The sequence below is a fragment of the Arachis stenosperma genome, chromosome 1 (genome assembly GCF_014773155.1).
Source record: "Arachis stenosperma cultivar V10309 chromosome 1, arast.V10309.gnm1.PFL2, whole genome shotgun sequence".
Lineage (NCBI taxonomy): Eukaryota > Viridiplantae > Streptophyta > Magnoliopsida > Fabales > Fabaceae > Arachis > Arachis stenosperma.
This window is the reverse complement of record NC_080377.1, coordinates 77,479,084-77,504,631: the sequence shown is the minus strand read 5'-3', so window position 1 is coordinate 77,504,631 and position 25,548 is coordinate 77,479,084.

The following is a 25,548-nucleotide window of genomic DNA, read 5'->3' as shown; positions in this document are numbered from 1 at the left end:
ATGCAATTAACACCAAACTTTGAACAAGACACTAAACTCACGAAAAAAAATTAAAAATTGATAAAGAAAAATAATATTTTTGAAAAAAAAAATTTTGAAAAGAAATTATCCTATCAGAATTTAATGACTCTATAGCAACAAAAATAAATTATTCCTAATCTAAGAAATAAAATAAACCTTTAGTTGTTCAAACTCGAATAATCCCCGGCAACGGCGCCAAAAACTTGGTGCATGAATTTGCAAACCGTACAACTAACCAGCAAGTGCACTGGGTCGTCCAAGTAATACCTTACGTGAGTAAGGGTCGATCCCACGGAGATTATTGGTTTGAAGCAATCTATGTTTATTTTATTAATCTTAGTCAGGATGTCAATAAGGTTATTTGAATTTAATTGTAAGAAGTAAAAGTGTTTGGGATAAGTAATTGTTACTTTATTAATGAAGAATATGTTGGGGTTTTGGAGATGCTTTGTCCTCTGAACTTCAACTCTTCCTTGAAATCCTTTTCCACATGCAAGGCTCCTTCCATGGCAAGCTGTATGTAGGGTGTCACCATTGTCAGTGGCTACCTCCCATCCTCTCAGTGAAAATGGTCCAAATGCTCTGTCACAGCACGGCTAATCAGCTGTTGGTTCTCGATCATGTTGGAATAGGATCCATTGATCCTTTTGCGTTTGTCATCACGCCCAGCACTCGCGAGTTTGAAGCTCGTCACAGCCATTCAATTCTTGAATCCTACTCGGAATACCATAGACAAGGTTTAGACCTTCCGGATCCTCAAGAGTGGCCACCATCAATTCTAGCTTATACCACGAAGATTCTGATTAAGGAATCTAAGAGAAGCTCATTCAGTCTGATGTAGAACGGAGGTGGTTGTCAGGCACATGTTCATGGATCTGAGGAAGGTGATGAGTGTCACGGATCATCACCTTCTTCGTGTTTAAGCGCGAATGAACATCTTAGATAGGAACAAGCGTGTTTAAATGGAAAACAAAGGTAATTGTATTAATTCATCGAGACACTGCAGAGCTCCTCACCCCCAACAATGGAGTTTAGAGACTCATGCTGCCAAAAGGTACAAATTTCAGATCTAAAATGTCATGAGGTACAAAATAAGTCTCTAAAAGTTGTTTAAATAGTAAACTAGTAACCTAGGTTTACAGAAAATGAGTAAACTAAGATAATTGGTGCAGAAATCCACTTCTGGGGCCCACTTGGTGTGTGCTGGGGCTGAGACTAAAGTTTCTCACGTGCTTGGGCTGTTTCTGGAGTTGAACACCAGGTTGTAACGTGTTTTGGGCGCTGAACTCCAACTTGTAACCTGTTTCTGGCACTGGACGCCAGACAGCAGCATGAAACTGAACGCCAGTTTACGTCATCTATCTTCGTGCAAAGTATGGACTATTATATATTGCTGGAAAGCCCTGCATGTCTACTTTCCAACCAAATTGAGAGCGCGTCAATTGGACTCCTGTAGCTCCAAAAAATCCATTCTGAGTGCAGGGAGGTCAGGATCCAACAGCATCAGCAGTCCTTTTTCAGCCTAACTCAGATTTTTGCTCAGCTCCCTCAATTTCAGCCAGAAAATACTTGAAATCACAGAAAAACACACAAACTCATAGTAAAGTCCAGAAATATGATTTTTGCCTAAAAACTAATAATATTCTACTAAAAACTAATTAAAACATGCTAAAATCTACATGAAATTACCCCCAAAAAGCGTAAAAAATATCCGCTCATCAGCAGCGTAACTACTGCTTATGAGAACTTGAAGGAGCAGGTTTGGGTTATTGTCCAGGAGGCCGACCTTGCTTTATTTAGTTTGGATAATGTTGTGAAGGATGGCAAGATCATTCCCGAGGACCCTGATGATGATGATGATGTTGAGCCTCCCTCTGAGCCTGTCACCAAAGCTTCTATCATGTCGGTTTCTTCAACTCTTGCTTGTTCCGTAGCTGATCCTGATTGCTAGATATTAAATCGGGATGATGGAACAGTGGACGCAGTGCCTCTCCAGACTCGCCCTCCTTCACCACGTGCTGATGCTGCTGAGAAGCTTTCGAGAAGCTTTCGAGTGCTTGCTTGATTTCTGTAGTTACTTTGTGTAGATAGCCCGGTTTGTGGGAGTTTGAACTCTTATTTTGTTGACTTTTGACACCTTTTTAGTTGCTGGTTTTAGCAACTTTGTTTTGGTAAACAAAATCGTTTTCCGGCTTTGTGGGCTGCATTTGTTGGCCTCTGATGCTGGCTATTATTATGACTTTCTGTTTTTATATCATATCTGTTTGTGCTTGTCTTGGTGTCTTCGTAGTCTTTGAGAGTATTGGGATGATCGGCTTGATTCCTTTGCCTGACGCTGCTTTCAACAATCTTAAACTTTTGTTCAGGTTTTGGTTAGGAATTGTAATACTAAGTTTGCCAATTTCTTCAACTTGGTTTTTGCCCAAGTTGTTTGTTTGTAGCCCTCCTTTTTGGACTTTACTTAGGTCTCTTCCAGGGGTAGCTTTATCATGTTGGATCCTGTCGAGTTACTTGGTAATCCTCTTTCTTGGACCTTGTTCAGGTCTCTTTCAGGGATTGCCTTTTTGTAACTTTATATCTTGGGCCGACTTCGTCATGTCGGGCCTTGTCGAGTTACTTGGTAATCCTCTTTCTTGGACCTTGTTCAGGTCTCTTTCAGGGATTACCTTTTATAGCTTTACATCTTGGGCCGATTTCGTCGTGTCGGGCCCTGTCGAGTTACTTGGTAATCCTCTTTCTTGGACCTTGTTCAGGTCTCTTTCAGGGATTACCTTTTGTAGCTTTACATCTTGGGCCGACTTCATCGTGTTGAGCCTTGTCGAGTGGTGGACGAAATTGTGATTCCTATTTTGTGCCTTTTTGCATCGTTATGAAATTATTCCTTTTAGAAATTGGCCTTCTTCACAACTCCGTTCAACTAACCAGCAAGTGTACTGGGTCGTCCAAGTAATAACCTTACGTGAGTAAGGGTCGAATCCACAGAGATTGTTGGTATGAAGCAAGCTATGGTCACCTTGTAAATCTCAGTTAGGCGGATTAAATATTGATTTATGGGTTTCGAAAATAGAAATAAGAAAATAAATAATAAAAGAGATAGAAATACTTATGTAGATTCATGGGTAGGAATTTCAGATAAGCTGAATGGAGATACTGTAGAGCTCTCGGACGCCTGCTCTCCTATTCCTTCTATTCAATCCTTCTTACTCCTTTCCATGGCAAACTTTATATAGGGGTTCACCATCAACTTTGGCTACTTTCATCCTCTCGGGGAAATATCCTATGCGGCTGTCACTCGCATAGCTAACCAGTCTGGAGGCATCACCCATGGCTGATGGCTACATCCCATCATCGCAGTGAAAGCTAATGCTCACGCACTCTGTCACAGTACGGCCAATCACCGGTTGGTTCCCGCTTCCTACTGGAATAGAATCCCTCTTTTGCGTCTGTCACTGACGCCCAGCAGGTTGCAAGTTTGAAGCACGTCACAGTCATTCATTACCGGAATCCTACTCGGAATACCACAGACAAGGTTAGACTTTCCGGATTCCCAGGATCCTACTCGGAACACCACAGACAAGGTTGGACTTTCTGGATCCTCATAAATGCCGCCATCCATCTAGCTTATACCACGAAGATTCTGTTGGGGAATCTAAGAGATACACATTCAAGCTTGTGTTGCATGTAGAACGTAAGTGGTTGTCAATCACGCGCGTTCATGAGTGAGAACGTTAATGAGGGTTATTAACTCATCACATTCATCATGTTCTTGGGTACGAATGAATATCTTGGAATAAGAATAAAAGAGGAATTGAATAAAAGAAAATAGAACTTCATTAATCTTTGAGGTACAGCAGAGCTCCACACCCTTAATCTATGGTGTGCAGAAACTCCACCGTTGAAAATACATAAGCAAAAGGTTCAGGCATGGCCGAATGGCCAGCCCTCTCCATGATCAAGTGACCGAATGAATAAAGAGTTTAAAGTGGTCAAAAGATGTCTAATACAATAGATAAGTGTCCTATATACTAGACTAGCTACTAGGGTTTACATGAGTAAGTAATTGATGCATAAATCCACTTCCGGGGCCCACTTGGTGTGTGCTTGGGCTGAGCTTGATCAATCCACGTGTAGAGGCATTTCTTGGCGTCAAACTTCAGGTTATGACGTGTTTTGGGCGTTCAACTCCGGATAATGACGTTTTTCTGGCGTTTAACTCCAGACAGCAGCGTGTACTTGGCGTTTAACGCCAAGTTACGTCGTCATTCTTCGAACAAAGTATGGACTATTATATATTGCTGGAAAGCCCTGGATGTCTACTTTCCAACGCCGTTGAGAGCGCGCCATTTAGAGTTCTGTAGCTCCAGAAAATCCATTTCGAGTGCAGGGAGGTCAGAATCCAACAGCATCAGCAGTCCTTTTGTCAGCCTTTTTCAGAGTTTTGCTCAAATCCCTCAATTTCAGTCAGAATTTCCCTGAAATCACAGAAAAACACACAAACTCATAGTAAAGTCCAGAAATGTGAATTTAACATAAAAACTAATGAAAACATCCCTAAAAGTAGCTTAAACTTATTAAAAACTATGTAAAAACTATGCCAAAAAGCGTATAAATTATCCGCTCATCACAACACCAAACTTAAATTGTTGCTTGTCCCCAAGCAACTGAAAATCAAATAGGATAAAAAGAAGAGAATATACTATAAAGTCCAAAATATCAATGGATATTAATTTAATTACATGAGCGGGACTTGTAGCTTTTTGCTTCTGAACAGCTTTGGCATCTCACTTTTTCCTTTGTAGTTTAGAGGTATTGGCGTCTCTGGGGGAATTTAGAATTTGGGATAGTGTTATTGACTTTCTTAGTTAAGCATGTTGATTCTTAAACACAGCTACTCATGAGTCTTGGCTGTGGCCCTAAGCATTTTGTCTTCCAGTATTACCACCGGATACACAAATGCCACAGACACATAACTGGGTGAACCTTTTCAGATTGTGACTTAGCTTTGCTAAAGTCCCCAATTAGTGGTGTCCAGAGCTCTTAAGCACACTCTTTGCTTTGGATCACGACTTTAACCACTCAGTCTCAAGCTTTTCACTTGGACCTTCATGACACAAGCACATGGTTAGGGACAGCTTGATTTAGCCGCTTAGGCCCGGATTTAATTTCCTTGGGCCCTCCTATCCATTGATGCTCAAAGCCTTGGATCCTTGCTTTAGAATTTTCGCCTCTTTCTTTTTTTTTTTTCACTGCTTTTTCTTGCTTCAAGAATCAATTTCATGATGTTTTTCAGATCATCAATAACATTTTTCTTTGTTCCTTATTCTTTCAAGAGCCAACAATTTTAAACACTCATAAACAACAAGATCAAAAGACATGTGCACTGTTCAATCATTCATTCAGAAAACAAAAATTATTGCCACCACATCAATATAATTAAACTAAATTCACTAATAATTTCGAAAATTATGTACTTCTTGTTCTTTTGAATTAAAACATTTTTCTTTTAAGAGAGGTGAAGGACTAATGGATTTTATTCATAGCTTTAAGGCATGGTTACATACTAATGATCATGAAATAGAGACACAAAAACATAGATAAACATAGTATTAAAAACCGAAGACAGAAAGAAATAAAGAACAAGGAATGAATCCACCTTAGTGGCATCTTCTTCTTGAAGGACCAATGATGTTCTTCAACTCTTCTATGTCCCTTCCTTGCCTTTGTTGCTCCTCCCTCATTGCTCTTTGATCTTCTCTTATTTCTTGGAGAGTGAGGGCGTGTTCATGATGTTCCACCCTTAGTTGTTCAACATTATGGCTCAAATCCTCTAAGGAGGTGTTGAGTTGCTCCCAATAGTTGTTAGGAGGAAAGTGCATTCCTTGAGGCATTTGTTGATGATGCACTTCCTCATGTTCTTCTTGGAGGCCGTGAGGAGCTTCCCTTGTTTGCTCCATCTTTTTCTTGGTAATGGGCTTGTCTTCTTCAATGGAGACATCTCCTTCTATGATAACTCCAGCTGAGTAACATAGATGGCATATAAGGTGGGGGAAGGCTAGCCGTGCCATGTATGAAGGCTTGTCAGCTATTTGTAGAGTTCATTGGAGATGACTTCATGAACCTCTACTTCTTCACCAATCATGATGCTATGAACCATGATGGCCGATCCACAGTAACTTCAGATCGGTTGCTTGTAGGGATGATGGATCTTTGAATGAACTCCAACCATCCTCTAGCTACAGGCTTGAGGTCCAGTCTTCTTAGTTGGACTGGCTTGCCTTTGGAGTCTACTCTCCATTGGGCGCCTTCCACACATATGTCCATAAGGACTTGGTCCAACCTTTGGTTAAAGTTGACCCTTCTTGTGTAGGGGCGTTCATCACCTTGCATCATGGGTAAGTGAAACGCCAACCTCACATTTTCCGGACTAAAATCCAAGTATTTCCCCCTAACCATTGTGAGATAATTCTTTGGGCTTGGGTTCATACTTTGGTCATGGTTCCTAGTGATCCATGCATTGGCATAGAACTCTTGAACCATCAATAATCCAACTTGTTGCATGGGGTTGGCCAAGACTTCCCAACCTCTTCTTTGAATTTCATGTCGGATCTCCGGATACTCATTCTTTTTGAGCTTGAAAGGGACCTCAGGGATCACTTTCTTCTTTGCCACAACATCATAGAAGTGGTCTTGATGGCTTTTGGAGATGAATCTCTCCTTCTCCCATGACTCGGAGGAAGAAGCTTTTGCTTTCCCTTTTCCTTTTCTTGAGGAAACTCCGGTCTTAGGTGCCATTGATGGTGAATGAAAATCAAAAAGCTTAGGCTTTTTACCACACCAAACTTAAAATTTGCTCGTCCTCGAGCAAGAAAAGAAAAGAAGAGTAGAAGAAGAAGAAGAAAATATGGTAGAGAAGGAGAAGAGAGGGTTCGGCTATGTGGGAGAATGTGGGTTTGTGTTGTGTGAAAATGTAAAAGAAAAGAAGGGTATTTATAGGGAGGGGGGAGGTTATAGGTTCGGCCATTTTGGGTGGGAAAGGGTGGGAAATTGAATTTGAATTTGATGGAGGTAGGTGGGGTTTATGGGGAAGAGGAGGTTGATGTGAATGGTGAATGGAGTAATTGGGAAGAGGAATTGAGGTGATTGATGAAGAAGATTGGGAATTATGACATGGGGAATCACATCACAAAAACTAGGATTAGAAGGTAAGGTGGGAATATGTTAGGTGGGGATCCTGTGGGGTCCACAGATCCTGAAGTGGGGATCCTATGGGGTCCACAGATCCTGAGGTGAAAAGAAATACCATTCCTTCACCATATAGGCATGTAACATGCCTTCATGCATCATTCTGGCGTTCAAACGCCCATTGATGCACGTTCTGGGCGTTAAACGCCCATGTGATGCTTGTTTCTGGCGTTGAACGCCAGTTTCAAGCTTGTTTCTGGCGTTCAGCGCCAGATTGTCCTCTGTGTGCGCATTCTGGCGTTAAACGCCAGGATGTAGCTTGTTTTGGGCGTTCAGCGCCAGAAAGATGCTCTGTTCTGGCGTTGAACGCCAGCCAGATGCTCCTTCTGGGCGCTGAACGCCAGCCCGTGCGTCCTCCAGGGTGAAAATTTTTTTCTTCTGTTTTTGACTCTGTTTTTAATTTTTTTGATTTTTTTGTGACTCCTCATGATCATGTACCTAATTCAACACAAAAATAACACCAAAACAAAATAAAATAAAATTAGATAAATAAAATTGGGTTGCCTCCCAACAAGCGCTTCTTTAATGTCAATAGCTTGACAGTGGCTCTCATGGAGCCACAAGGTGATCAGGTCAACTTAAGTGTGGTATTCCCAATCACCAAACTTAGAGTTTGGATATGGGGTTTGGACACCAAACTTAGAGTTTGGTTGTGGCCTCACAACACCAAACTTAGAGTTTGACTGTGTGGGCTCTTCTTGACTCTGAACTGAGAGAAGTTCTTCATGCTTACTCTCTTTTGTCACAGAGGGATGGCCATGTGCCTGAAACACAAGGTAGTCCCCATTCAATTGAAGGACTAACTCACCTCTGTTGACATCTATCACAGCTCCTGCTGTGGCTAGGAAAGGTCTTCCTAGGATGATGCATTCATCATCTTTCTTCCTAGTGTCTAGGATTATGAAATCAGTAGGGACGTAAAGGCCTTCAACCCTTACTAGCACGTCCTCCACTACTCCATAAGCTTGTCTTATGGACTTGTCTGCCAATTGTAATGAGAACAAGGCAGGTTGTACCTCAATGATTCCTAGCTTCTCCATTACAGAGAGTGGCATAAGATTTATCCCTGACCCAAGATCACATAGAGCTTTTTCAAAGCTCATGGTGCCAATGGTACAAGGTATTAGGAATTTGCCAGGATCTTGTTTCTTTTGAGGTAGAGTTCTCTGAATCCAAGTATCTAGTTCACTAATGAGCACGGGAGGTTCACTTTCCCAGGTCTCATTACCAAACAGCTTGGCATTCAGCTTCATGATAGCTCCTAAATATAGAGCAGCTTGCTCTTCAGTCACATCTTCATTCTCTTCAGAGGATGAATATTCTTCAGAGCTCATGAATGGCAGAAGGAGATTTAAAGGAATCTCTATGGTCTCTAGATGAGCCTCATATTCCTCAGGATCCTTAATAGGAAACTCCTTCTTGATTGAGGAACGTCCCAGGAGGTCTTCCTCACTGGGATTTTCGTCCTCCTCCTCCTTGGTGCATTCGGCCACTTTGATTAAATCAATGGCCTTGCACTCTCCTTTTGGATTCTCTTCTGTATTGCTTGGGAGAGTACTGGGAGGAGTGTCAATGACTTTCTTACTCAGCTGGCCCACTTGTGCCTCCAAATTTCTAATGGAGGATCTTGTTTCATTCATGAAACTGAAAGTGGCTTTTGACAGATCAGAGACTATATTGGCTAAATTGGAATTATTTTGTTCAGAGTTCTCTGTCTGTTGCTGAGAAGATGATGGATATGGCTTACTATTATTCAGCCTGTTGCGTCCACCATTGTTGAAACCTTGTTGAGGTTTTTGTTGATCCTTCCAGGAGAAATTGGATGATTTCTCCATGATGAGTTATAGGTGTTTCCATAAGGTTCACCTAAGTAATTAACCTCTACCATGGCAGGGTTTTCAGGATCATAAGCTTCTTCAGAAGCTGCCTCTCTAGTATTGTTGGATGCATGTTGCAATCCATTCAGATTTTGAGAGATCATGTTGACCTGTTGAGTCAACACTTTGTTCTGAGCCAATATGGCATTCAGAGCATCAATTTCAAGAACTCCTTTCTTCTGAGGTATGCCATTGTTGACCGAATTCCTCTCAGAAGTGTACATGAACTGGTTGTTTGCAACCATGTCAATGAGTTCTTGAGCCTCTTCAGGCGTTTTCTTCAGGTGAATAGATCCACCTGCAGAATGGTCCAATGACATTTTCGAAAATTCAGAGAGACCATAATAGAATATATCTAATATGGTCCATTCTGAAAACATGTCAGATGGACATCTTTTGGTCAGCTGCTTGTATCTTTCCCAAGCTTCATAGAGGGATTCACCATCTTTTTGTTTGAAGGTTTGAACATCCACTCTCAGCTTGCTCAGCTTTTGAGGAGGAAAGAACTTATCCAAGAAGGCAGTGACCAGCTTATCCCATGAGTCCAGGCTATCCTTGGGTTGTGAATCCAACCATACTCTAGCTCTGTCTCTTACAGCAAAAGGGAAAAGCAAGAGTCTGTAGACTTCAGGATTAACTCCATTTGTCTTTACAGTGTCACAGATCTGCAAGAACTCAGTTAAAAACTGGTAAGGATCTTCAGATGGAAGTCCATAAAACTTGCAGTTTTGTTGCATTAAAGCAACTAGTTGAGGCTTAAGCTCAAAGTTATTGGCTCCAATGGCAGGAATGGAGATGCTTCTTCCATCAAATTTGGACGTTGGCTTTGTGAAGTCTCCAAGCATTCTCCTTGCATTATTATTATTATTTTCTTCTGCCATCTCTTTCTCTTGTTCGAAAATTTCTGAAAGGTTGTTTCTCTTAAAGATGTTTTTGGATTGTTGTAATTTAGCTTCTCTTAATCTTTTCTTCAGAGTCCTTTCAGGTTCTGGATCAACTTCAACAAGAGTGCCTTTATCCTTGTTCCTGCTCATATGAAAGAGAAGAAAACAAGAAAAGAAAGAGGAATCCTCTATGTCACAGTATAGAGATTCCTTTATGTTAGTAGAAGAAGAAAGGGGTAGAAGAAGAGGGATGGAAGGTTTCGGATTTATGGAGGAAGAGAGGTGAAGAGAAGTGTTAGTAATTAATTAATTAAATAGAAGAGGAGAAGAGAAGGAAGAATTCGAAAATAAATTTGAAAAGATGGTTAGTGATTTTCGAAAATTATAGACAAAACATAATTAAAATTAAAATTTAAAACAAAAAGAATTTTTGAAAAAGAGAGGGAGAATTTTCGAAAATTGGAGAGGGAAAAGTAGTTAGGTGGTTTTGAAAAAGATAAGAAACAAACAACAAGTAGTTAGTTGATTGAAAAAGATTTGAAAATCAATTTTGAAAAAGATAAGAAGATAAGAAGTTAGATAAGATATTTTGAAATCAAATTTTGAAAAAGATAAAATTTTTTTGAAAAAGATCAAATAAAAGATAAAAAAGATTTAATTCAAAAATTTTGAAATTATTTACTTCACTAACAAGAAACTACAAGATAAGATTCTAGAACTTAAAGATTGAACTTTTCTTAACAAGAAAGTAACATACTTCAAATTTTTGAACCAATCACATTAATTATTAGTGAATTTTCGAAAATTACATGTAAAGATAAGAAAAAGATTTTGAAAATAATTTGAAAAAGATTTTTGAAATTTTCGAAAAATAAAAAAAATGAAAAAGATATGATTTTTTTTTTAAAAAGATTTTGAAAAGATAAGATTTTTAAAATTGAAATTTTGACTTGACTTGTAAGAAACAACTAATTTTGAAAATTTTTGACCAAGTCAACCCAAAATTTCGAAAATTTGGAGAGAAATAAGGAAAAGATATTTTTTTTATTTTTAAATTTTTAATGATGAGAGAGAAAAATAACAAAAATACTTTATGCATGAAATTTTTGGATCAAAACAATGAATGCATGCAAGAATGCTATGAATGTCAAGATGAACACCAAGAACACTTTGAAGATCATGATGAACATCAAGAACATATTTTTGAAAAATTTTTGATGCAAAGAAAACATGCAAGACACCAAACTTAGAAATCTTTAATGCATGAAAAATATGAATGCAAAAATGCACATGAAAAACAAGAAAAGACACAAAACAAGAAAACATCAAGATCAAACAAGAAGACTTATCAAGAACAACTTGAAGATCATGAAGAACACTATGAATGCATGGATTTTCGAAAAATACAAGAAAAAATTTTTAAAGCATGTAATTGATACCAAACTTAAAAATTGGCTCAAGACTCAAACAAGAAACACAAAATAATTTTAGTTTTTATGATTTTCTGATTTTTTTGTATTTTTATTAAATTTTTTTCGAAAAAAATAGTGTTGAAAAACGAAAAATAAAAAGAAAAATTTTGAAAAAGATTTTTGAAAAGAAAATTACCTAATCTGAGCAACAAGATGAACCGTCAGTTGTCCATACTCGAACAATCCCCGGCAACGGCGCCAAAAACTTGGTGGACGAAATTGTGATTCCTATTTTGTGCCTTTTGGCATCGTTATGAAATTATTCCTTTTAGAAATTGGCCTTCTTCACAACTCCGTTCAACTAACCAGCAAGTGTACTGGGTCGTCCAAGTAATAACCTTACGTGAGTAAGGGTCGAATCCACAGAGATTGTTGGTATGAAGCAAGCTATGGTCACCTTGTAAATCTCAGTTAGGCGGATTAAATATTGATTTATGGGTTTCGAAAATAGAAATAAGAAAATAAATAATAAAAGAGATAGAAATACTTATGTAGATTCATGGGTAGGAATTTCAGATAAGCTGAATGGAGATACTGTAGAGCTCTCGGACGCCTGCTCTCCTATTCCTTCTATTCAATCCTTCTTACTCCTTTCCATGGCAAGCTTTATATAGGGGTTCACCATCAACTGTGGCTACTTTCATCCTCTCGGGGAAATATCCTATGCGGCTGTCACTCGCATAGCTAACCAGTCTGGAGGCATCACCCATGGCTGATGGCTACATCCCATCCTCGCAGTGAAAGCTAATGCTCACGCACTCTGTCACAGTACGGCCAATCACCGGTTGGTTCCCGCTTCCTACTGGAATAGAATCCCTCTTTTGCGTCTGTCACTGACGCCCAGCAGGTTGCAAGTTTGAAGCACGTCACAGTCATTCATTACCGGAATCCTACTCGGAATACCACAGACAAGGTTAGACTTTCCGGATTTCCAGGATCCTACTCGGAACACCACAGACAAGGTTGGACTTTCCGGATCCTCATAAATGCCGCCATCCATCTAGCTTATACCACGAAGATTCTGTTGGGGAATCTAAGAGATACACATTCAAGCTTGTGTTGCATGTAGAACGTAAGTGGTTGTCAATCACGCGCGTTCATGAGTGAGAACGTTAATGAGGGTTATTAACTCATCACATTCATCATGTTCTTGGGTACGAATGAATATCTTGGAATAAGAATAAAAGAGGAATTGAATAAAAGAAAATAGAACTTCATTAATCTTTGAGGTACAGCAGAGCTCCACACCCTTAATCTATGGTGTGCAGAAACTCCACCGTTGAAAATACATAAGCAAAAGGTTCAGGCATGGCCGAATGGCCAGCCCTCTCCATGATCAAGTGACCGAATGAATAAAGAGTTTAAAGTGGTCAAAAGATGTCTAATACAATAGATAAGTGTCCTATATATACTAGACTAGCTACTAGGGTTTACATGAGTAAGTAATTGATGCATAAATCCACTTCCGGGGCCCACTTGGTGTGTGCTTGGGCTGAGCTTGATCAATCCACGTGTAGAGGCATTTCTTGGCGTCAAACTTCAGGTTATGACGTGTTTTGGGCGTTCAACTCCGGATAATGACGTTTTTCTGGCGTTTAACTCCAGACAGCAGCGTGTACTTGGCGTTTAACGCCAAGTTACGTCGTCATTCTTCGAACAAAGTATGGACTATTATATATTGCTGGAAAGCCCTGGATGTCTACTTTCCAACGCCGTTGAGAGCGCGCCATTTAGAGTTCTGTAGCTCCAGAAAATCCATTTCGAGTGCAGGGAGGTCAGAATCCAACAGCATCAGCAGTCCTTTTGTCAGCCTTTTTCAGAGTTTTGCTCAAATCCCTCAATTTCAGTCAGAATTTCCCTGAAATCACAGAAAAACACACAAACTCATAGTAAAGTCCAGAAATGTGAATTTAACATAAAAACTAATGAAAACATCCCTAAAAGTAGCTTAAACTTATTAAAAACTATGTAAAAACTATGCCAAAAGCGTATAAATTATCCGCTCATCACAACACCAAACTTAAATTGTTGCTTGTCCCCAAGCAACTGAAAATCAAATAGGATAAAAAGAAGAGAATATACTATAAAGTCCAAAATATCAATGGATATTAATTTAATTACATGAGCGGGACTTGTAGCTTTTTGCTTCTGAACAGCTTTGGCATCTCACTTTTTCCTTTGTAGTTTAGAGGTATTGGCGTCTCTGGGGGAATTTAGAATTTGGGATAGTGTTATTGACTTTCTTAGTTAAGCATGTTGATTCTTAAACACAGCTACTCATGAGTCTTGGCTGTGGCCCTAAGCATTTTGTCTTCCAGTATTACCACCGGATACACAAATGCCACAGACACATAACTGGGTGAACCTTTTCAGATTGTGACTTAGCTTTGCTAAAGTCCCCAATTAGTGGTGTCCAGAGCTCTTAAGCACACTCTTTGCTTTGGATCACGACTTTAACCACTCAGTCTCAAGCTTTTCACTTGGACCTTCATGACACAAGCACATGGTTAGGGACAGCTTGATTTAGCCGCTTAGGCCCGGATTTAATTTCCTTGGGCCCTCCTATCCATTGATGCTCAAAGCCTTGGATCCTTGCTTTAGAATTTTCGCCTCTTTCTTTTTTTTTTTTCCACTGCTTTTTCTTGCTTCAAGAATCAATTTCATGATGTTTTTCAGATCATCAATAACATTTTTCTTTGTTCCTTATTCTTTCAAGAGCCAACAATTTTAAACACTCATAAACAACAAGATCAAAAGACATGTGCACTGTTCAATCATTCATTCAGAAAACAAAAATTATTGCCACCACATCAATATAATTAAACTAAATTCACTAATAATTTCGAAAATTATGTACTTCTTGTTCTTTTGAATTAAAACATTTTTCTTTTAAGAGAGGTGAAGGACTAATGGATTTTATTCATAGCTTTAAGGCATGGTTACATACTAATGATCATGAAATAGAGACACAAAAACATAGATAAACATAGTATTAAAAACCGAAGACAGAAAGAAATAAAGAACAAGGAATGAATCCACCTTAGTGGCGTCTTCTTCTTGAAGGACCAATGATGTTCTTCAACTCTTCTATGTCCCTTCCTTGCCTTTGTTGCTCCTCCCTCATTGCTCTTTGATCTTCTCTTATTTCTTGGAGAGTGAGGGCGTGTTCATGATGTTCCACCCTTAGTTGTTCAACATTATGGCTCAAATCCTCTAAGGAGGTGTTGAGTTGCTCCCAATAGTTGTTAGGAGGAAAGTGCATTCCTTGAGGCATTTGTTGATGATGCACTTCCTCATGTTCTTCTTGGAGGCCGTGAGGAGCTTCCCTTGTTTGCTCCATCTTTTTCTTGGTAATGGGCTTGTCTTCTTCAATGGAGACATCTCCTTCTATGATAACTCCAGCTGAGTAACATAGATGGCATATAAGGTGGGGGAAGGCTAGCCGTGCCATGTATGAAGGCTTGTCAGCTATTTTGTAGAGTTCATTGGAGATGACTTCATGAACCTCTACTTCTTCACCAATCATGATGCTATGAACCATGATGGCCCGATCCACAGTAACTTCAGATCGGTTGCTTGTAGGGATGATGGATCTTTGAATGAACTCCAACCATCCTCTAGCTACAGGCTTGAGGTCCAGTCTTCTTAGTTGGACTGGCTTGCCTTTGGAGTCTACTCTCCATTGGGCGCCTTCCACACATATGTCCATAAGGACTTGGTCCAACCTTTGGTTAAAGTTGACCCTTCTTGTGTAGGGGCGTTCATCACCTTGCATCATGGGTAAGTGAAACGCCAACCTCACATTTTCCGGACTAAAATCCAAGTATTTCCCCCTAACCATTGTGAGATAATTCTTTGGGCTTGGGTTCATACTTTGGTCATGGTTCCTAGTGATCCATGCATTGGCATAGAACTCTTGAACCATCAATAATCCAACTTGTTGCATGGGGTTGGCCAAGACTTCCCAACCTCTTCTTTGAATTTCATGTCGGATCTCCGGATACTCATTCTTTTTGAGCTTGAAAGGGACCTCAGGGATCACTTTCTTCTTTGCCACAACATCATAGAAGTGGTCTTGATGGCTTTTGGAGATGAATCTCTCCTTCTCCCATGACTCGGAGGAAGAAGCTTTTGCTTTCCCTTTTCCTTTTCTTGAGGAAACTCCGGTCTTAGGTGCCATTGATGGTGAATGAAAATCAAAAAGCTTAGGCTTTTTACCACACCAAACTTAAAATTTGCTCGTCCTCGAGCAAGAAAAGAAAAGAAGAGTAGAAGAAGAAGAAGAAAATATGGTAGAGAAGGAGAAGAGAGGGTTCGGCTATGTGGGAGAATGTGGGTTTGTGTTGTGTGAAAATGTAAAAGAAAAGAAGGGTATTTATAGGGAGGGGGGAGGTTATAGGTTCGGCCATTTTGGGTGGGAAAGGGTGGGAAATTGAATTTGAATTTGATGGAGGTAGGTGGGGTTTATGGGGAAGAGGAGGTTGATGTGAATGGTGAATGGAGTAATTGGGAAGAGGAATTGAGGTGATTGATGAAGAAGATTGGGAATTATGACATGGGGAATCACATCACAAAAACTAGGATTAGAAGGTAAGGTGGGAATATGTTAGGTGGGGATCCTGTGGGGTCCACAGATCCTGAAGTGGGGATCCTGTGGGCTCCACAGATCCTGAGGTGAAAAGAAATACCATTCCTTCACCATATAGGCATGTAACATGCCTTCATGCATCATTCTGGCGTTCAAACGCCCATTGATGCACGTTCTGGGCGTTAAACGCCCATGTGATGCTTGTTTCTGGCGTTGAACGCCAGTTTCAAGCTTGTTTCTGGCGTTCAGCGCCAGATTGTCCTCTGTGTGCGCATTCTGGCGTTAAACGCCAGGATGTAGCTTGTTTTGGGCGTTCAGCGCCAGAAAGATGCTCTGTTCTAGCGTTGAACGCCAGCCAGATGCTCCTTCTGGGCGCTGAACGCCAGCCCGTGCGTCCTCCAGGGTGAAAATTTTTTTCTTCTGTTTTTGACTCTGTTTTTAATTTTTTTGATTTTTTTGTGACTCCTCATGATCATGTACCTAATTCAACACAAAAATAACACCAAAACAAAATAAAATAAAATTAGATAAATAAAATTGGGTTGCCTCCCAACAAGCGCTTCTTTAATGTCAATAGCTTGACAGTGGCTCTCATGGAGCCACAAGGTGATCAGGTCAACTTAAGTGTGGTATTCCCAATCACCAAACTTAGAGTTTGGATATGGGGTTTGGACACCAAACTTAGAGTTTGGTTGTGGCCTCACAACACCAAACTTAGAGTTTGACTGTGTGGGCTCTTCTTGACTCTGAACTGAGAGAAGTTCTTCATGCTTACTCTCTTTTGTCACAGAGGGATGGCCATGTGCCTGAAACACAAGGTAGTCCCCATTCAATTGAAGGACTAACTCACCTCTGTTGACATCTATCACAGCTCCTGCTGTGGCTAGGAAAGGTCTTCCTAGGATGATGCATTCATCATCTTTCTTCCTAGTGTCTAGGATTATGAAATCAGTAGGGACGTAAAGGCCTTCAACCCTTACTAGCACGTCCTCCACTACTCCATAAGCTTGTCTTATGGACTTGTCTGCCAATTGTAATGAGAACAAGGCAGGTTGTACCTCAATGATTCCTAGCTTCTCCATTACAGAGAGTGGCATAAGATTTATCACTGACCCAAGATCACATAGAGCTTTTTCAAAGCTCATGGTGCCAATGGTACAAGGTATTAGGAATTTGCCAGGATCTTGTTTCTTTTGAGGTAGAGTTCTCTGAATCCAAGTATCTAGTTCACTAATGAGCACGGGAGGTTCACTTTCCCAGGTCTCATTACCAAACAGCTTGGCATTCAGCTTCATGATAGCTCCTAAATATAGAGCAGCTTGCTCTTCAGTCACATCTTCATTCTCTTCAGAGGATGAATATTCTTCAGAGCTCATGAATGGCAGAAGGAGATTTAAAGGAATCTCTATGGTCTCTAGATGAGCCTCATATTCCTCAGGATCCTTAATAGGAAACTCCTTCTTGATTGAGGAACGTCCCAGGAGGTCTTCCTCACTGGGATTTTCGTCCTCCTCCTCCTTGGTGCATTCGGCCACTTTGATTAAATCAATGGCCTTGCACTCTCCTTTTGGATTCTCTTCTGTATTGCTTGGGAGAGTACTGGGAGGAGTGTCAATGACTTTCTTACTCAGCTGGCCCACTTGTGCCTCCAAATTTCTAATGGAGGATCTTGTTTCATTCATGAAACTGAAAGTGGCTTTTGACAGATCAGAGACTATATTGGCTAAATTGGAATTATTTTGTTCAGAGTTCTCTGTCTGTTGCTGAGAAGATGATGGATATGGCTTACTATTATTCAGCCTGTTGCGTCCACCATTGTTGAAACCTTGTTGAGGTTTTTGTTGATCCTTCCAGGAGAAATTTGGATGATTTCTCCATGATGAGTTATAGGTGTTTCCATAAGGTTCACCTAAGTAATTAACCTCTGCCATGGCAGGGTTTTCAGGATCATAAGCTTCTTCAGAAGCTGCCTCTCTAGTATTGTTGGATGCATGTTGCAATCCATTCAGATTTTGAGAGATCATGTTGACCTGTTGAGTCAACACTTTGTTCTGAGCCAATATGGCATTCAGAGCATCAATTTCAAGAACTCTTTTCTTCTGAGGTATGCCATTGTTGACCGAATTCCTCTCAGAAGTGTACATGAACTGGTTGTTTGCAACCATGTCAATGAGTTCTTGAGCCTCTTCAGGCGTTTTCTTCAGGTGAATAGATCCACCTGCAGAATGGTCCAATGACATTTTCGAAAATTCAGAGAGACCATAATAGAATATATCTAATATGGTCCATTCTGAAAACATGTCAGATGGACATCTTTTGGTCAGCTGCTTGTATCTTTCCCAAGCTTCATAGAGGGATTCACCATCTTTTTGTTTGAAGGTTTGAACATCCACTCTCAGCTTGCTCAGCTTTTGAGGAGGAAAGAACTTATCCAAGAAGGCAGTGACCAGCTTATCCCATGAGTCCAGGCTATCCTTGGGTTGTGAATCCAACCATACTCTAGCTCTGTCTCTTACAGCAAAAGGGAAAAGCAAGAGTCTGTAGACTTCAGGATTAACTCCATTTGTCTTTACAGTGTCACAGATCTGCAAGAACTCAGTTAAAAACTGGTAAGGATCTTCAGATGGAAGTCCATAAAACTTGCAATTTTGTTGCATTAAAGCAACTAGTTAAGGCTTAAGCTCAAAGTTATTGGCTCCAATGGCAGGAATGGAGATGCTTCTTCCATCAAATTTGGACGTTGGCTTTGTGAAGTCTCCAAGCATTCTCCTTGCATTATTATTATTATTTTCTTCTGCCATCTCTTTCTCTTGTTCGAAAATTTCTGAAAGGTTGTTTCTCTTAAAGATGTTTTTGGATTGTTGTAATTTAGCTTCTCTTAATCTTTTCTTCAGAGTCCTTTCAGGTTCTGGATCAACTTCAACAAGAGTGCCTTTATCCTTGTTCCTGCTCATATGAAAGAGAAGAAAACAAGAAAAGAAAGAGGAATCCTCTATGTCACAGTATAGAGATTCCTTTATGTTAGTAGAAGAAGAAAGGGGTAGAAGAAGAGGGATGGAAGGTTTCGGATTTATGGAGGAAGAGAGGTGAAGAGAAGTGTTAGTAATTAATTAATTAAATAGAAGAGGAGAAGAGAAGGAAGAATTCGAAAATAAATTTGAAAAGATGGTTAGTGATTTTCGAAAATTATAGACAAAACATAATTAAAATTAAAATTTAAAACAAAAAGAATTTTTGAAAAAGAGAGGGAGAATTTTCGAAAATTAGAGAGGGAAAAGTAGTTAGGTGGTTTTGAAAAAGATAAGAAACAAACAACAAGTAGTTAGTTGATTGAAAAAGATTTGAAAATCAATTTTGAAAAAGATAAGAAGATAAGAAGTTAGATAAGATATTTTGAAATCAAATTTTGAAAAAGATAAAATTTTTTTGAAAAAGATTAAATAAAAGATAAAAAGATTTAATTCAAAAATTTTGAAATTATTTACTTCACTAACAAGAAACTACAAGATAAGATTCTAGAACTTAAAGATTGAACTTTTCTTAACAAGAAAGTAACATACTTCAAATTTTTGAACCAATCACATTAATTATTAGTGAATTTTCGAAAATTACATGTAAAGATAAGAAAAAGATTTTGAAAATAATTTGAAAAAGATTTTTGAAATTTTCGAAAAATAAAAAAAATGAAAAAGATATGATTTTTTTTTTAAAAAGATTTTGAAAAGATAAGATTTTTAAAATTGAAATTTTGACTTGACTTGTAAGAAACAACTAATTTTGAAAATTTTTGACCAAGTCAACCCAAAATTTCGAAAATTTGGAGAGAAATAAGGAAAAGATATTTTTTTTTATTTTTAAATTTTTAATGATGAGAGAGAAAAATAACAAAAATACTTTATGCATGAAATTTTTGGATCAAAACAATGAATGCATGCAAGAATGCTATGAATGTCAAGATGAACACCAAGAACACTTTGAAGATCATGATGAACATCAAGAACATATTTTTGAAAAATTTTTGATGCAAAGAAAACATGCAAGACACCAAACTTAGAAATCTTTAATGCATGAAAAATATGAATGCAAAAATGCACATGAAAAACAAGAAAAGACACAAAACAAGAAAACATCAAGATCAAACAAGAAGACTTATCAAGAACAACTTGAAGATCATGAAGAACACTATGAATGCATGGATTTTCGAAAAATACAAGAAAAAATTTTTAAAGCATGTAATTGACACCAAACTTAAAAATTGGCTCAAGATTCAAACAAGAAACACAAAATAATTTTAGTTTTTATGATTTTCTGATTTTTTTGTATTTTTATTAAATTTTTTTCGAAAAAAATAGTGTTGAAAAACGAAAAATAAAAAGAAAAATTTTGAAAAAGATTTTTGAAAAGAAAATTACCTAATCTGAGCAACAAGATGAACCGTCAGTTGTCCATACTCGAACAATCCCCGGCAACGGCGCCAAAAACTTGGTGGACGAAATTGTGATTCCTATTTTGTGCCTTTTGGCATCGTTATGAAATTATTCCTTTTAGAAATTGGCCTTCTTCACAACTCCGTTCAACTAACCAGCAAGTGTACTGGGTCGTCCAAGTAATAACCTTACGTGAGTAAGGGTCGAATCCACAGAGATTGTTGGTATGAAGCAAGCTATGGTCACCTTGTAAATCTCAGTTAGGCGGATTAAATATTGATTTATGGGTTTCGAAAATAGAAATAAGAAAATAAATAATAAAAGAGATAGAAATACTTATGTAGATTCATGGGTAGGAATTTCAGATAAGCTGAATGGAGATACTGTAGAGCTCTCGGACGCCTGCTCTCCTATTCCTTCTATTCAATCCTTCTTACTCCTTTCCATGGCAAGCTTTATATAGGGGTTCACCATCAACTGTGGCTACTTTCATCCTCTCGGGGAAATATCCTATGCGGCTGTCACTCGCATAGCTAACCAGTCTGGAGGCATCACCCATGGCTGATGGCTACATCCCATCCTCGCAGTGAAAGCTAATGCTCACGCACTCTGTCACAGTACGGCCAATCACCGGTTGGTTCCCGCTTCCTACTGGAATAGAATCCCTCTTTTGCGTCTGTCACTGACGCCCAGCAGGTTGCAAGTTTGAAGCACGTCACAGTCATTCATTACCGGAATCCTACTCGGAATACCACAGACAAGGTTAGACTTTCCGGATTTCCAGGATCCTACTCGGAACACCACAGAAAAGGTTGGACTTTCCGGATCCTCATAAATGCCGCCATCCATCTAGCTTATACCACGAAGATTCTGTTGGGGAATCTAAGAGATACACATTCAAGCTTGTGTTGCATGTAGAACGTAAGTGGTTGTCAATCACGCGCGTTCATGAGTGAGAACGTTAATGAGGGTTATTAACTCATCACATTCATCATGTTCTTGGGTACGAATGAATATCTTGGAATAAGAATAAAAGAGGAATTGAATAAAAGAAAATAGAACTTCATTAATCTTTGAGGTACAGCAGAGCTCCACACCCTTAATCTATGGTGTGCAGAAACTCCACCGTTGAAAATACATAAGCAAAAGGTTCAGGCATGGCCGAATGGCCAGCCCTCTCCATGATCAAGTGACCGAATGAATAAAGAGTTTAAAGTGGTCAAAAGATGTCTAATACAATAGATAAGTGTCCTATATATACTAGACTAGCTACTAGGGTTTACATGAGTAAGTAATTGATGCATAAATCCACTTCCGGGGCCCACTTGGTGTGTGCTTGGGCTGAGCTTGATCAATCCACGTGTAGAGGCATTTCTTGGCGTCAAACTTCAGGTTATGACGTGTTTTGGGCGTTCAACTCCGGATAATGACGTTTTTCTGGCGTTTAACTCCAGACAGCAGCGTGTACTTGGCGTTTAACGCCAAGTTACGTCGTCATTCTTCGAACAAAGTATGGACTATTATATATTGCTGGAAAGCCCTGGATGTCTACTTTCCAACGCCGTTGAGAGCGCGCCATTTAGAGTTCTGTAGCTCCAGAAAATCCATTTCGAGTGCATGGAGGTCAGAATCCAACAGCATCAGCAGTCCTTTTGTCAGCCTTTTTCAGAGTTTTGCTCAAATCCCTCAATTTCAGTCAGAATTTCCCTGAAATCACAGAAAAACACACAAACTCATAGTAAAGTCCAGAAATGTGAATTTAACATAAAAACTAATGAAAACATCCCTAAAAGTAGCTTAAACTTATTAAAAACTATGTAAAAACTATGCCAAAAAGCGTATAAATTATCCGCTCATCATCGAGTTACTTGGTAATCCTCTTTCTTGGACCTTGTTCAGGTCTCTTTTAGGGATTACCTTTTGTAACTTTTTCGTAGGAGTCCGACTTCATCATGTTGGGCTCTTCTAAGTTATAGTAATCCTCTTTTATAGGGTTGGCCAGACCTCTTTCCAGAACTTTACTTATAACTTGGGTCGTTGTGGCTGGTCCGACTTCTTTATGCCGGCCAGTCTTCAAGTTATTTTATAGCAATCCATTTTATTAGGACCTCGTCAGGTCCTTTCTTTGGATCACTTTCTATAACTTCTTGCATTATTCCATTTTCATTTTTGCCGATTCCTTAGAGTTTGGGTTTTAACCCTCGTTTGGTCGACCTTTCAATGAATTTGGTTTTCATTTTTGGTCTTTATCATGATCGCGCAGTGAATTTGGTTTTCACTTTCTGTCGATCTGTAGCTTTATAATCGGGCAATGAATGTTTCGGAATAATGCGGCTTGAGCGTTTGTAGAAAATCTGAATAGATCTTATTAAAAGAAAATGCAAATATATACATGCGGAGGTTAATTTCCTAAGTCGGATGATTTGTAGGTCTTGGTCTTGGCGCCTCATTAAAAAATCTTTTCAGGAAAAAGAGTGCGCCTTGTCCCAAGGTCCTTTATCATCCTCAACTATAGTACCTTCTTAGGTTACAGGTGTGCCATGACTTAGGAAGCTCTCTCCCGTCGAGTTCGGAAAGCCTGTAGTAGCCTTTTCCCAGCACTTCTATGACTCGGTAGGGTCCTTTCCAGTTTGCTGTCATCTTTCCTTCTCCAGGTCGAGTTATTCTAATGTCGTTTCGGATTAGAATGAGGTCGTCCTCAGCAAAGCTCGCTGTATTACCTTTTGATTGTATCTGGAAGCCATTCGTCGTTTTAATGCCTCTTTCCTTATCCGAGCTCTTTCTCGGACTTCTGGAAGTAGGTAGAGCTCTTCCCTTTGAAGTTGGGAGTTGGCTTCTTCGCTATAGTGGATCACTTTAGGCGACCTTTCTTCAATCTCTACTGGGATCATTGCCTCCATTCCATATGCTAATTGAAAGGGTGATTCCTTTGTGGTGGAATGTGACGTTGTTCGATATGCCCATAAAACCTGTGGGAGCTCCTCGGCCCAGGCTTTCTTTGCATCCTGTAACCTCCGCTTCAGCCCAGCCAGTATGACTTTGTTGGCAGCTTCAGCTTGTCCATTGGCTTGGGGATGTTCAATAGAGGTGAATTGTTGTCTTATATTCAAGTCGGCTGCTAGCTTTCTGAAGCTTGCGTCTGTGAACTGAGTACCATTGTCCGTGGTGATGGAATATGGAACCCCAAACCTTGTAACGATGTTTCTATATAGGAATTTTCAACTTCTTTGAGCAGTGGCGTTAGCTAGGGGTTCTGCCTCAATCCACTTTGTGACGTAGTCTATTTCCACTATGAGGAATTTGACTTGTTCCAATCCTTGAGGAAAAGGTCCGAGAAGGTCGAGTCCTCATTTTGCGAACGACCAAGGTGAGGTCACGCTGATGAGTTCCTCTGGTGGGGCGATGTGGAAGTTGGCATGTTTCTGACATGATGAACATGTCTTTACAAATTCTACAGCTTCTTTTTGTAGGGTTGGCCAATAAAATCATGCCCGAAGTACCTTTTTGGCGAGTGCCTGCGCTCAGAGGTGATTGCCACAAATGCCACTGTGTACTTCTTCTATGACGTCTTTTGTGTTGGAAGTCGGCATGCATTTTAACAGTGGTATTGAAATCCCTCTTTTGTACAGAGTATTATTTATGTTGGTATAGTATTGTGCTTCCCGTTTTAACCTCTTTGCCTCTTTCTCATCTGTGGGGAGAGCTTCTGTTCTGAGGTAGTTAATTATGGGAGTCATCCATCCTTGATCACGACCTGTTATGGCTTGGACTTTTTCTTCTTCTAAGATTGATGGATTCTATAGAATTTCTTGGATGAGGCTTCTATTGTTGCCCGTTGGTTTGGTGCTGGCTATTTTTTCGAGTGCATCGGCCCGGGCATTCTGTTCTCGGGGCATGTGACGAATCTCATATTCTCTGAATTGTCCGAGTTGTTCCTTGGTTTTGTCCAAGTACTTTTTCATAGTAGGATCTTTGGCTTGGTAGCTTCCTGCTATTTGTGAAGTAACTACCTGTGAGTCACTGAAGATGATAAGTTTTTGAGCTCCAACCTCCCTAGCCAGCTTCAAACCAGCTAGTAGTGCTTCATATTCCACTTGATTGTTTGAGGCAGGGAAACCCGAATTTGAGGGCGAGTTCGATTTGGGTTCCCTGGTCGCCTTTAATTATTACACCCGTGCCACTTCCCGTTTTATTTGAGGAACCGTCCACATAGAGATTCCATTCTGTCGGGATTTCTGGTGTGTCTGTGAATTCCGCAATGAAGTCGGCCAGATATTGAGATTTGATGGCCGTCTAAGTTTCGTATTGAAGATCGAATTCGGACAACTCGACTACCCATTGCAAGATTCTGCCTGCCAAGTCTATTTTTTATAAGATCCCTTTTATGGGCTAGTTGGTCCGAACTCTAATGGTGTGAGCCTGGAAGTATGGGCGAAGTTGTCGTGATGTTAGTATGAGAGTGAAAGCGAACTTTTCTATTTTCTGGTAGTTCAGCTCGGATCCTTATAATGCTTTGCTGATAAAGTATATGGGCTGTTGCCCGCTGTTGTCTTCTCGGACCAGTGCTGAGGCTATTGCCCGATTTCCTACCGCGAGGTACAATATGAGTGGTTCTCCTTCCCGTGGCTGAGTTAGTATAGGTGGCTGTCCCAGGAATCTTTTGAAGTCTTGAAAGGCTTGCTCGCATTCCACTGTCCATTCAAACTCTTTTCCCTTCCTTAGGGTGGCGTAGAAGGGGAGAGATCTTATCGTTGATCAGGCCAGGAATCTGGACAAGGCTGCCAACCTCCTGTTGAGTTGTTGTACCTCTTTGACACAAGTCGGACTTTTCATGTCGAGTATGGCCCTGCTCTTATTCGGGTTTGCCTCGATTCCTCTCTGTGTGATCATAAAACCCAAGAATTTACCAGCTTCTACTGCGAAGGTGCATTTTGCGGGATTGAGTCGCATGCCGTGTCGTCTTATAGTGTTGAATACTTGTGTCAGGTCGGATAATAACAACTCTTCGTTTTGCGTCTTTACTACCATGTCATCCAC